This window comes from Triturus cristatus, chromosome 3_2 (assembly GCF_964204655.1).
Source record: "Triturus cristatus chromosome 3_2, aTriCri1.1, whole genome shotgun sequence".
Classification (NCBI taxonomy): domain Eukaryota; kingdom Metazoa; phylum Chordata; class Amphibia; order Caudata; family Salamandridae; genus Triturus; species Triturus cristatus.
The window spans coordinates 907,124,675-907,138,772 of record NC_140584.1 but is presented as its reverse complement, the minus strand read 5'-3'; the positions used below and the strand labels follow the sequence as shown (position 1 = coordinate 907,138,772).

General features: G+C 48.4%; 1 protein-coding gene across 1 annotated transcript in view; it reads right to left on the bottom strand.

The window, feature by feature from the left end:
• The window catches only part of NXN (nucleoredoxin), a 419,399-nt gene that overhangs the window by 168,677 nt on the left and 236,624 nt on the right, over window positions 1–14,098 (bottom strand). The window lies entirely within an intron of this gene.

Sequence of the window (14,098 nt, the reverse complement as noted above, 5' to 3'; positions counted from 1 at the left end):
GCGTTCTTGTTAAGTGCGCCCCTAGTGGTTAGTAGTCCGATCAAATGGGGGTGTAGTGTGGGTTAGCCACTCCCTATTTACAACACTAAGTTAGCATAACCGAGCCAACTGTCAGAAAGCCAGCTTGCCGTTTCTGCTGCTTTGCACGCGACACTGTTGTTATATGTTATTCATTTTAGAAATGCTTACTCGACTTTGCCTTACAGGATAACAGTTTGTTGTTTAACATTCTTCACGCTGTGCTGCGACCTTCGTCTGTACATCACGTAAAGAACAAGTCTAGGACACTAGATGGTGCAGAGTGTTGTGTTCAGATTGATCGTACCACTTTTTAGACATATCATACATACAGCTGCCAATATCTGAAGGACAAGTGCTTTTAATATGACAGGACAGAATGTTTTAGATTCATTCGAACAGAAGAGCTGATGCATGAGAGAGCCTAGGTGATCCTGTGATGTGATTCTACTAAGCTGATCTATACGGTATGGGGTTCCCCCTGTTAGCCTAAGAGACCTTCTATTAGTATAATAAACCTATTAGTTACTAGAGAAAGGAGTGTGGCTGTTTACCACTGTCATTATTATGATTGCTCCTTTCATTGTAACAATGCCGATGGTTCTGATCTTAACCATTTGTCTGCTAGTGTTAGCTAAAGTACTGCATCTTAGGACGCGAGGTTTATAAAATAAACTCTTTAAACTTTATCGTGTCTGTATTATTCTGTTGTGGACTGCTAAATAAGTACAAACCGGTATTTCGGATTCCCAAAACTCCTGAGAAATATCTAAGTCGCATGTTCTGGGTTGTCTATACATTGGGACCGCCTAGCTAGATCTAGGCTAACGAATGGGACACTAAGCTAGTCGGATATGGGGTTCTTGGTTCTGAGGGGAGTTTCTGGTACACCACAATTCTCTGAGGTCCTGGTTTCCTGCGCATAGTTCTGTGCATAAGCAGAATCCCTGCAACAACGCATGCCCAAGATGTGAGGAGCCAGGGGCTGACCTGCTTCACATGTTCTGGAGCTGTCAGAGTGGGCACATATTGGAGTTAGGTGCTACACGCTTGCACCAGTCGGGAGTTGCCGTTTGAGTGGCCTGCATATTTATTACACAAGTTCCATAGGGCACCCACCACGAAAGTCACGTCCAGGTTCCTAGATCTGGGATTAATAGTGGCCAAGAGGCTGATCAGTAGAAGGTGGAAAGCACCTGACCCTCCTCACATACGCGCTTGGTGTAATTCCATGCTTACATGGGTGAAAGCGGAAAGCTTCGCTATCAAACACGAAGAAACCCTGGGGCTATGTAAGAACCCTATCGCCACATACTGGGACAATATATATACCGAGTTACAATATAATGCAGACACACCACCAACAGATCAGTCCGTCGCCCAAGCTGTAGACCATTAATACATACACTGGTCGACACAGCGTATACACCACGCCACTCTCTTAGCAATATGCACATACTGGTTGACACAACATCTGTATGCACATCTAGGAAACGGGGAAGCAGTTGACAATTGTGAATTACATGGACCTCATATGCCACTGTCCATGCAACCGTATGGGGTTTGCTGGTCATATGTTCTATATGTTCTATGCTTGTTGCATGGGTTTCTTTTGTAGTTAACTGAGAATCTTTTATTGCCACTTATCTGTGCACGAGCGCTAATGCAACCAAAGACTCTACATGGTCACATATGCGCACACACGCTAAGGAAAGCATGGACTAGTATCCAAGTTCCATTGAACACTTAAGACAGAGATGTATCTGGACTACCAAACTCTTATGTCCCCTTTTCCCTCCCCCTTCCCTTACCTATATATTGGTGACACATTGGAAATGTTCCTATTGACTCTGTTATTCCAGATTCTCTAAGTTGCTACGAGACATGTACTGATACTATGCAAACATATATATGTGGGGTGATTTGTACCAAATGTAATGCCCGACAGTGCATAGGTCTGTAATCATTATGCTGCGCTCATATGAAAACTAAAAAAAAAAAAAAGTTAAATAGAGGCAGTTGCCAGAAAAATAAAATAAAGATACTCCCTCAGCAGAAAGCAATGCTGGTATTTTACGGACCTCTGCTGATCGTTTTCTATCAAGACAGTTGAACAGCAAAAAAGTCCCTAAGTGGAAGCAGACAAGTCCTAGGGCTGATCTCCAGATCCCACAAAGTACATGAAATGAAATGAAATGAAATGAAAAAAATATTTAATAAAGCGCACTGCTACCAAGCGGCTTCCTGGCGCTGGGGACCTGGGTCAAAGCTCACAGAGGGGATTCGGGGGACCTATGAGGAAAAGGCCTGGGTGAAAAGAAAAGTTGAGGGCTTTTCGAAAGTGGGTGTAAATGGGGATGGAACGGATATGGAGTGGAAGGCTGTTCCAGAACTGGGGGGCCAAAACAGAGAGAAGAGTGCCACCAGTTCTGGATTTGCGGAAACGGGGGACGCTCGAAAGAGAAGAAGAACGGAGGGTTCGACTAGGGACATGGGATGAAATAAGGGAGGTGATGTAGGCAGGGGCAGAGCGGGAATAAGCTCGAAAGGCAAAACAGGCTAATTTGAAAAGAGATCTGAAGTGGATAGGAAGCCAGTGAAGAGATTTAAGAACAGGAGTAATGTGAGAAGATTTGGGAAGGGTGAAAATGAGGCGGGCAGCTTGATTTTGAATGGCCTGCAAGCGACGAGACTCGTAGGCAGGAATGCCCACGTACAGGCCTTTCCCATAGTCGAGGCGAGCGATGACTAAAGCCAGGACTATGGTTTTGAGTGCATCAGTGGTGAAAAAGCGTGAGATTTTCCGGATGAGACGGAGGGAAAGAAAGCAGGAAGACACAACAGAGCTAATCTGACTATGCATTGTTAAGTCAGAACTAACTTTGATGCCGAGGGTGCGAACAGAGGAGGAAGGCGTAGGAGGCGGACCAAAAGAGAGGGGCCAGTGAGCTGGGGACCAAGGGTTAGATAAACCACCCGTGAGGACAAGTTCCGTCTTATCAGGGTTGAGCTTAAGATGGTTAGCGCTCATCCACTCGGAGATGAAGATTAAGGTGGAGCTGAACTTAGGAAGAGAGTCAGGAGAGGAGGAAAGATCAAAGACGAGCTGGAGGTCATCTGCGTAATTATACACAGAGACCCCCAGCTCAAGAAGAGAGGTGACAAGGGGACAGATGTAAAGATTGAAAAGAAGAGGGGAAAGAGAAGAACCCTGAGGAACACCGCAGGTGACCGGACCGGGGGGGGGGGGGGCAGAAAAGCCGGAGAGATGAACCGCCTGGGACCTATCCCGAAGGAAGGATGCCAGCCAGGAAAAGGCCGCACCCCGAATGCCCGCTGCGCTGACACGGGCGAGAAGAATGGAATGGTCAACCGTGTCAAACGCAGCGGACAGATCGAGAAGGACCAAGGCTTGAGGGAGGTTGGAGTCTGCCTTCCCCTTAAGTTCATCCAGAACCGCGAGAACCACTGCCTCCGTGGAGTGACCTGAGCGAAAGCCCGCCTGGTGGGAGGCGAGAAGGCCGTTGTCCTCGATATACGAGGAGAGGCAAGAGGTGACATGGGTCTCGAGGATCTTGGCTAAATAGGGGAGAAGGGAGATGGGTCGGAAATGGGCAGGGAGGGAAGGATCCAGGCCGGGTTTTTTTTAGAATGGGGAGAACAACGGCGGATTTAAATGATAAAGGAACAGAACCAGCGGCCAAAGAAGAGTTAAGTAAAGTGAGCGGGGGAACAGGAGAGTCGGTGAAAAGAGTTTTTAGAATGCGCGCCGGGGCACAGTCTGCAGGGGAACCCGATTTAACTTTGAGCAGGTAGTTGTAGAATAGATCAAGAGAAATAGGGGGGAAAGTGGCAAGGGAAGAAAGCGGGGAAGTGACAAAGCACCTAGAAGTAGGTTGGGGCACAGTCGGAATGTTAGCTTTAATCCTCACTTTCTTGTCTATGAAAAAGTCATTGAGTGACAAACAGAGGGACTGAGAGGGAACCAAACCAAGGGAAGAGCGATCGGAGGTGGCAAGATTGTGAACCAGGGAAAAAATTTCACGGGATTTATTTGCAGAGAGAGCTACTCTCTCGGTGAACTAGGAGGTTTTGGCCACTAGGATAGCTTGTTTATAATCGGTGAGGAGTGATTTATATTTAGTGCGCAAGGAGGGAGAGTACTGTCGTCTCCAGAGACGTTCCGACCGCCTGAGGTCGAGTTTTAAAGCTTTAAGCTCTGGAGAGAACCATTTGTGCGCATCGTAAGGGCGAACCGCCTTGATCTTTTTTAGCGGGGCCACTCGATCACACGAAGAGGAAAGCCATGTACTGATGGCATTGGCCTGGGACTCAAGGGGAAGGTTGGTAAGATCAGGAGCGGAGGAAGCCAAGGAACATGAAAGGGAGTCAAGGTCGGTCTGATTCCAATTACGGACGAGAAGATTTTGGGGAAAAGAGGGCTTGTCAACCACACCCAAATGAATGGAAAAAGAAATAATATGGTGATCCGACCAAACACAGGGGGAGATAGAGGGAGGTGAGGCAAGGGGGCGAGAAGACCAGATTTGATCAAGGATGTGACCTTGAACGTGGGTAGAGGCTGTGACATAGGAAGTGAGATTCAGGCAGTGGAGAGTGGCAGAAAAATCTTTGGAAGGGAAATCCTCCTTTGGATCTCCTGGCCAGAAGTTGAAGTCTCCGAGAAATAGAACGGAGGAGTTATTAACCACCAAGGTGGCTAGAAGATCCTGAATGGAGGCTACGAAAGAAGGCATCGATTGGGGGGGGACGGTAAACAAGGACAACAGTAAGAGGAGAGGGAAGATTAAGGGAACGGGCCACAAGGTAGTCCATATTGGATATGTGGGAGTGAGGGAGGAGTTGAAATTTGAGTGCCGACCGAACGATCATCGCCACCCCACCACCGGCCCTACCATCCGAGCGATCACCTCGGAGGGCATAGTAGGTGTCGGGGAGGATGGCTAAAAGATCAGGGAGGGAGTCGGCAGAGAACCAAGTTTCAGTCAGAAATAAAAAGTCAGGAGAGTGAGTGATCAGATGGTTAAAGAGTGCTGTCTGGTGTTTGACTGCAGACCGGGTATTAAGTAAGTAGGCTGAAGCCACAGTAGGGACAGGGGGGGGGGGGACGAGAAACCGGAGATGATATAGTAGGACAAAAGGAAGAATTGACAGAGGTTAGTGTCGGGTAAGGCAAGGGAGAGGAAAGAATACCAAGTGAGTGTAAATGATGTAAGGGAATAAGGGGGGAAGAAGGAAAGGCAGATAATGCTATCAATTGTGCAGGGGAATAGACCAAGTGAGGAGCAGGGTGTGTGGCCCCTGGTCCCGGCCTGTCGCGGACGGGCGCAGACGGGCTTAACTTAGGCGCAACTTCGGCGCGCCTTCGTCGCGCCGCTGTGCTCGTCCGCTGCGCTGCCGGAAGACAGGAGCCGTTATATAGGGACTACACATGAGAAAGGAGGGTCAAGGGGGCGTGGCAGGGGGTGGAGGAGCCAAAGAGCTGCAGCGCCGAGGCCAGACCCGCCCAAGATGGAGGAGCCGCCCGTCCCCCTCCCAGAGTCAGGCGAGGAGGGGGCGATCAGCGGAGGCGGTCTGGTCGCGTGCAGGAGAGAGGGCAGCCAGGGAGGATCAGGGCGCCGGATCCGAGGCGCTTTAAGGCAGTGCAGGTAGGCGGCGGGTTAAAAGTCACAAGAACTTAATAAAAAGTAACGTTGCTCCCGGAGAAGCCTCGAGAGATCTGACAACAGGTCAGGAAGTGTGGGCAGGTGTGCGCCTTAAGTGATAGCCAGGGGGGGAGGAGCCAAAGAGCTGCAGCGCCGAGGCCAGACCCGCCCAAGATGGAGGAGCCGCCCGTCCCCCTCCGAGAGTCAGGCGAGGAGGGGGCGATCAGCGGAGGCGGTCTAGTCGCGTGCAGGAGAGAGGGCAGCCAGGGAGGATCAGGGCGCCGGATCCGAGGCGCTTTAAGGCAGTGCAGGTAGGCGGCGGGTTAAAAGTCACAAGAACTTAATAAAAAGTAACGTTGCTCCCGGAGAAGCCTCGGGAGATCTGACAACAGGTCAGGAAGTGTGGGCAGGTGTGCGCCTTAAGTGATAGCCAGGGGGGGAGGAGCCAAAGAGCTGCAGCGCCGAGGCCAGACCCGCCCAAGATGGAGGAGCCGCCCGTCCCCCTCCGAGAGTCAGGCGAGGAGGGGGCGATCAGCGGAGGCGGTCTGGTCGCGTGCAGGAGAGAGGGCAGCCAGGGAGGATCAGGGCGCCGGATCCGAGGCGCTTTAAGGCAGTGCAGGTAGGCGGCGGGTTAAAAGTCACAAGAACTTAATAAAAAGTAACGTTGCTCCCGGAGAAGCCTCGGGAGATCTGACAACACATATAAGTATATAATAAGTATATACTAAAGTATATAAAAGAGGTCTCGAATGCTCGACCTAAAAAGGACTTGGAGCCCGCCCATTGCTTACCATTTGTTGGCTTTAGTATGTCATTCTTCTTTGCCAATCCATTCTGTGGACGAAGAACCAAGTACAAATTGATTCAGGTTAATCCGTGCCTGTCCGCTGCTCCCAACGTGATTGAGATGCTACTTATTCCCCCCTTCCACTCCCCCTGCACGCCACCCCCGCCTGCTGCTCCCTCCACAGTGCTTCTTTTATTTATTTTTACTGTTTTGTCTGTGTTGCTTAGACGTTGCTTGTTCCCTGTCCAGGTCCATCTAAATCGAGTGCACACGTTGATAGTTCCTAGCTGTCTGTTTGGATGTTTATTGAATAGATGGCGTCTGCTTCTCCTTCAGAAAGGTATCCCTTTTGATGCTCCAGTTTCTATGGATGGGCTCGCGCCACGCCATCTGAAGGGTCGTAGTGTGGAGCCACAAAGGTGTGTATATGTTCCCGAGGTCGGTCGGGAGAGCAGCAGGCTGGGCCTTTCTATCGTCACTCTGGTCCCGGCACCGTGAGGGCAGTGGCACACGCAGCAGGGCAGGTCTTCCCACAGAGAAACTTGAAAGGATTGTGGCAGGGGGCCGGGCGGCAGACCTCGGAAAGAACCCCTCTGGGTTGCGCACAGCTGTACCCGGGGTTCGGGTCATCAGCTATTTCTGGAGCAGCGGCCATGCTGAGCTGCGAGGGAAACATTTGGCTGTTTTAGGCAACGAATGTTTAAACAGTACGTAGAGGCAAGAGATAGGCAATTTATGTTGTATAGGTGACGCAATTGCCTTGTTAATAATACATATTTTCACACGTTTAAACCTTGCACATCCCTTTGCAGTCCAAAGTCCCGCTTTAAAAACTGCTGTGACATTCGAGCATTTTAATTCCCATGGTTTTCTTCCTCTCTGTGAATTATTTGTGATCACTTGTTCAAAAGTCGTTTCTTGCAGGAGAAAAATGTGAAAACGTGTGTTGGTAGCGGTTAGGAACCCTGCCGTTTTATCTAAAGTTGGGCTTTTTTGAGAATAGGGCAAAGGGGATGCTAGGGTACGTGATGCGCAAGTTTTAAAACCTGAAGCCATAACAATCATTATACCACTCCGTCTCTTGACTTTGAGCTCCAGCGGAGCCGCCAGATCATCTGTTTACATTCCACCAGCGGGAGCAGGGGCGGCTCGCGCATATAGCATTAACAAGTGGCTGCGCTGGATATTCAGATTTTGCAGGCAAACCCTGCAACACTTTTTACTGGATTTAATGTTACATGTTGCCCCAGAGTGATTACAGACCTCTTTATTGGCTACAGTAGATTTCGCTCATAAAATATATTTCTTTTTAAATATATATATATGGCTGTGAATTTTCCAGCAGTGAGGTTTCACAATGGTTTCCAAGTATGAAGGCCCTCCCCCATGGCACGTGACCAGCTTGACGTGGGGAAAGGGGTTCTCGTTGAAGGTAGTGCTGTTATTGAAAGGCTTAATCAATGAAAGCTTCAAAGTCGGGGCGTAGTTTCAGTTGATGCAGCACGTGCAGTGGCACGGGGTCCCACGGCCTTTTCAAGGTCTGGACAATCCACCCTGCAGTGACACGCACAAGAAGGTTAAACGGGGCTTCATTTTGCTGCTTTTCTAGCTGGTGGAGAGCTCCTTTCAACCACCCGTGATAGACTGGACGCAGCAAATGACGGCGGTGTGAGTGCAAGAACAAATTGTCCCATAACACAAGTTGCGGTTTAGACCTACAACCTCAGGGTCAGGTTTTTTACAAACAGTTTTCAATGCAAACATTGTCAGATTTCAATTCAAAACTATACGATCCTTTTTGAGACATAACGAGGCTTTAAATGAGTAGTGTTTGGAAATTACCCGGACAGTCTGGTGACCACATACCATGCCACTTGTCGAATAAGACTACAAACATTGACAAAGGCAATGAGTAAGCACAGCTGAGACCAGTTTGCTTTGCCAATGCTGGTTTACAATTTCTTCTCAGGCATCAGGCTACACTGGGAAACGTTATTCAGCGATGTAGAGTCAGCGGCACTAGGTGGCGCTGTCGGGCTTGAGGAATTAACTTGAGTGGCGGGGTTTTGTGGCATTGATTTAGACAGGCCCCGGTAAAGTCGGGTCCTCTTTTTTTCAATCCTCAGAAGAGGCGGGAAACAGAGCCCCAGGATTTTGCTCCGTCATTTTTTACATTTTGTCTTTTTTAACACAAGATAAGAGGGCATGTCTCGTCCTAAAGTGAACGGTGTGAGCCCTTGTGCGTCGGGGAAACACAGTTCCCCACACGGATTGGTTGCGGCTGCTGCCTAGACTTATTGCACAACGCTGCCCCATCAAGTCTGTGCTCGCACGCACCCAAAAGCCGTTATAGAGTATGAACTTCATTGCGTCCTTAAAGGGTTATCCAAGGCAACCCTATGTGGAATCCAAAATCGCATACAGTCCAGAAGCAGTTGTACCAAAAGGAGAAATGAGCGCAGGCCCGGTTCCAGGATTCGAAATTGGGAGGGCCATGAAGAAAGAAGCGTGGGGGGCCAGGATGATGAATGTATTTGAGTAGCATCGCGGGGTGAAGGGGGGGGGGGGGGGCTGCATACTCTGCCTACTGCTGCTTACTAGTTTTACCTCTGTTTCTAAGTGTTTGTTTTGTATCCAAGTTCTTTATCACCTTTGCTCTCTCAGTGTCACCCTCCTTTCTCTACACCTCATCCTCCTTTCTGTATGCCTCATCCTCCTCTGCCTCCACCGTACCACGCTCTTCTCACCCTCTGCATCCTCCTCCCTCACGGTTGTCTCTCTTCACCTCACCCTCCACTTTCTCGGTCTCACGCATCTCATCCTCATGTCTCACTGCAGTGGCCTCCTCTTTCTCTCTCTCCCAACCTCACCCTAATCTCTTTCTCCCATCACCCTCCTGTTTTATCCCTCAATCTCCTCCCTTTTTTACCCATCATCTCACTGTGCTTTCACCTTTTTCTTCTGTCTCCACTTCATTCTTTTCTCTCGCTTCACCTTCCTTTCTCTGTCACGCCTTTCTCTCACTCTCTTCGATCAGCCTCCGCTTCATTGCTGCAGCCTACGGGGTAAAAATTGTGTGAATGTAAAGGAAGCTTGAACTGTTTCCGCTCAAGCAGTTGTGTTTGCATGGGTGTGAGTAAAAGAACTTTGTAATCCTGCTGCCCTGTACTTGTTCTCCACTGGCAGTTCTCAATATTTAAAACAGCAGCAGCAAGAAGGCTTGGATCATAGAGTGTGTGTATGCAGAAGATCTACCAAGACTAAGGTGACTGGCATATTTTAAAGTGATTGTTAAAACGCTGTGTAACTTTTTGATGACGTTGTTCGAATTGGATTTCCTTAAAAAATAGGGATTTGGCAAAACAAGAACAGTTGGTCTAATTAAACAGTACGACCGGGAGAACAGTTACAGGCACTAGGTCTGAGGACGGTCTCAATTTACATCGAGTTTGGAGCTTCTTTAAATACGATAATACAACAGCCATAAAAGATTTATGGCATATCATATATGGTGAGGCATGTTGGGTGCGGACTTTAGGGTCATAAATTATTGGTCAATGGTTACTACAGGTGGGTCTTGACCTGCATGGACACAGTGTGGTGAGTGATGCATGTGTCCAGATGTCCAGCACGGGCAGCGCATGTTCACTACGTGTGCTAGGCCCTTATTGGTTAAATGTTCCTTACTCATGTGGTATCTAAATTTATGGAGTATTTAGGAGCACGCACCCCCATCGGCCATGTGTGCTTTATTGGGGCAATCTCCCATGACCATTGAAATGTTGCTGCTATTATCTTTGGAATTGAACAGGAGTTTCCTGCCCGAGTGTTTGCCTGCCAGCTATACACCCTGCCTCCCACTTGTGACCCATCAATCAGTAATCCTGGGCCTAGGTCGCAGGGCCTGCCTGACCACGTACTTGTGTGTGGAGGTAGATGTGGAGTTCAGAATGGGTGATTCTATTAATAAGGATGATAGTTCATTTTTGTTGACAAATACACAGACATCCATATTAACAATGATCCTACTGCAATCCATTTACTTCAAATAAATGTAACACTTGGGGGAGCAACAGGCCAAACATCAAATGCAAGCCTGTTTCTTCCCTTAGCTGCCCATTGTGCCAAGAGCACTGACTTGGAGGACTACAACTCTAACTAGTTTCGTGGTTAGGTTTTCCACCAATATTAGTCTTTCAGTCCTTTGAGTAGAAAGTATTTTACGAGGAACCATGTGAGAATATATAGCTCATGGTAGTGCCTCTAGACGGAACAGTCTTTTCTAAATTGTGACTGGTATGTTCCCTCCTCTTCATTTCTCCCTCTAGTCTCTTCCATTCAATCAATCACACATTTGTAAAGCGCACTACATACCCGCGAAGGTCTCAATGTGCTGGGGGGGGGGGGGGATTGGAGGGGGGGTCCAACTCATCGAACAGCCAGGTCTTGAGCTTCCTCCTGAAGGTCAGCAGGTCTTGGGTCTGTCGTAGGCTCAGTGGGAGGGTGTTCCATGTCTAGGGGGTGGAGGCGAACGCTCTGGGTTCTGCAGGAGAGGAAGCAGGTGGTCCATTTTAGAGCCTTGTCTCGGATCCCTGCGGCGTGGAGGCATGCGCGTAGTGTGCGGTGGCAGACGGTGTCGAAGACGGCGGAGAGGTCTAGGAGGATGAGTGCTGCGGTCTCACCGTTGCCCAGCAGGGTCCTGATGTCGTCGGTGGCGGCGATGAGGGCGGTCTCGGTGCTGTGGTTGCTGCGGAACCCTGACTGGGAAGGGTCCAGGATTCTGTTTGCATCGGGTTAGCTGTCTGTTGACAATTTTCTCGATGACCTTGGCCGGGAAGGGGAGCAGAGAGATGGTCCGGAAGTTCTTGAGGTCTCTTGGGTCAGCCTTGGGTTTTTTCAGTAGGGTGTTGATCTCGGCATGTGTCCAGCTCTCTGGGAAGGTCGCGGTCTCGAGGGAGAGATTGATGATGTTGCGCAGGTGGGGTGTGATGGAGCGGCTTCCTTTGTTGAAGACGTGGTGCGGGAAGGAATCTGACGGAGAGCCGGAGTGGATTGTGCTCATGGTCTTGATGGTGTCATCAATGTTCACGCTGGCTCAGGGTAGCAGGGGGTCGTGGTCGATGGTGTGCGGAGGGTCTATTGTATTCCTGTCTGTTGGGTCAGTCCGGGTGTTGAAGCTGTCGTAGATGTCTGCTATCTTGCGGTGGAAGAAGGTGGCAAGGGAGTCGCAGAGGGCTTGTGACAGTGGGATGTCGGTGTTGGAGCTGGGGTTGGAGAGTTCCTTCACGATGTTGAAGAGCTCCTTGCTATTGTGTGCGTTGTTGTCGAGGCGGTCTTTGAACGAGGTTCACTTGGCGGCCTTGATGAGGTGGTGGTGGTGGTTGCGGATTGCATCCTTGTGTGCTGCGCGGTTGTCCGGAGTTTGTTCGCTGTGCCACTTCTCTAGTTTCCGGCAGGCTTGTTTGGAGGCTAGGAGTTCTGGGGTGAACCAGCTGGCCCTCTTGCTGGTGTCTCTGTGAGGGGGTTTCTTCAGCGGGGCGAGGGTGTTGGCGCAGTCTTCGATCCAGCGTCTGAGGCTGTGGGCAGCGTCGTCAGTGTTGGAGGGTTCGGTGAGTGGGCTGAGAGTGAGGTTCGCATGTAATTCCACACCCTCTGTCTCCATCACCCACCCCTCTCCTCTTTCTTCTGTTCTACCACTTTCCTCAACACTATTTCTCTCCACAACATAATTAGGCATTTGCTCATAACGCTCCTCTCTGATTACCATTGTTTCTCATCATCCTAATCCTTTGTCAGCCTCATTCATCACCTTCACCCTTACCAACTCCTCTCCCTCTACTCAACCCTCATTCCTTCCTCAGATCAAATCTATCAACCACCCTATTTCCATCATCCACTATGCTCATCATTCCCCAGCTATATCCTTATTCATCCACCTCTAATACATCTTCAGAACATTCTCTGCTTTATGACCACACATCACTCTCCTACTCCTCTCTCATCAGTCTTTGTCATACTCTCTTCCCTTCTACTCTCTACTTTACTCTTCTTTCTTCCACTTCTTTCCTTGACAGTCTTTTTTGCTAGCCCTCCTTTTTTCTCTTACACTCGTCTTTTCCATCTTCGCACTCTTCTCTAATTAATCTCCATTTTTCATCTGTGCACCGTTCCCATCATCAGTTCCTCTTGTCAAGAATCTAAAATGTTTGATTAAGGCCACTAGACAGCAAACATCAAAGGAAGGAAAGAGAAGCAGAAGGTGTCTTTACTGTAACCAAAAATTACATTGCTTAAGTGTTATAGACGTTATTACTAAATGTGACAAATTGCTTTAATTTCTCGCTATTGGAATTTGCCTTTTTAGAGCATGGGGGAGGTACAAAGAAGCGTATTTGTTAGTCTTTCAGTGGAGTCACTGCAGCAACCGTGAGAAAACTGGCGATTTAACACACACCATGATTAACTGAACTTTACATTACAGTGTTGCCATATAGAACAAAATAATACGGACACTTGGATGCACACTCTGTGTGCTCACACACCGACACAGCAAGCAAACATGTACCATTAATAAGTGAGGCCAGAGCCATTTTACGTACACACGTCACGAGAAGATTAAAAGAGGGTGAGCCACTTCTATTCTCTCGTCTTAAAAACGAGCATCTCTCACTAAGCGAAGAGACTGGAAAGTATATTTTGCCCCCAAAAAAGGGGGTACAGGGACACGGAGCAAAACTGTGCAATGTTCACAATTAATGTTACATATCTCAATGCAATGAAGATGTCCACAAGGTACCAATATTATGGCGATACATTTAACGCGCTGAATAGTACCCATCGGGGGCACAATGCATAATGTATATGAACATAAAAGCACTATATGGAGACAGGTTTGCGTACATTGTATGTTGTCTGGTTTTCTCATTTCAGCGGAGGACAGTGTTTCCTCCATATCCGGAGTGAATTGAACCGGACCGCACAAAAACCAGGGGACACTTTCACCTGGCTTGGAAAACAAAGGGATCCTTCAATCTCTGACGAAAGCCGCAAACCCATTAGAGCGCAAATAGGCTGAAACATGTAGACCTGTTTTTATTGAGTGATGTGTGGGACACATTATATATCCCAATACACATCCACCCTCGTTTTTAATCTTAACCATATCTAGTTTTCTAATAAATCAATTCCTTCTAGATAAAAGTTAATTTTAGATTTTTTATCCTGATGCGGAATCCAGAGAATATCTTTGATCTCAGACACTAACCCTATAGAGCCACCTTTGTAGAAGCGGTGGACCTAGGTTTTTCAGGACTTGTGACGAAAGGACACCCCCACATCCAAAGCTGCGAGTTAATTGATAGTTAAGCTAAGCAGGTTTTGTGCTCACCCTTCAAAATGAGCCAAAACACAATTATTTGCAGCTCAAATAGTATTTCTTTATTAGGGATCAGGGACCCCCTAGTAGCTCAGAATTTTTATATTGATGGCAGGACATACCATTTATTTTTACAGTGGCTGCTGTCCTAATCTTTGGTTGAAAATGAAAAAGCTGAGTAGCAATATTTGAACCCCACAGATTGTAGGCAGCAAGTGCATTAGCCTACTATATTATCCTATCGGTTTAGGA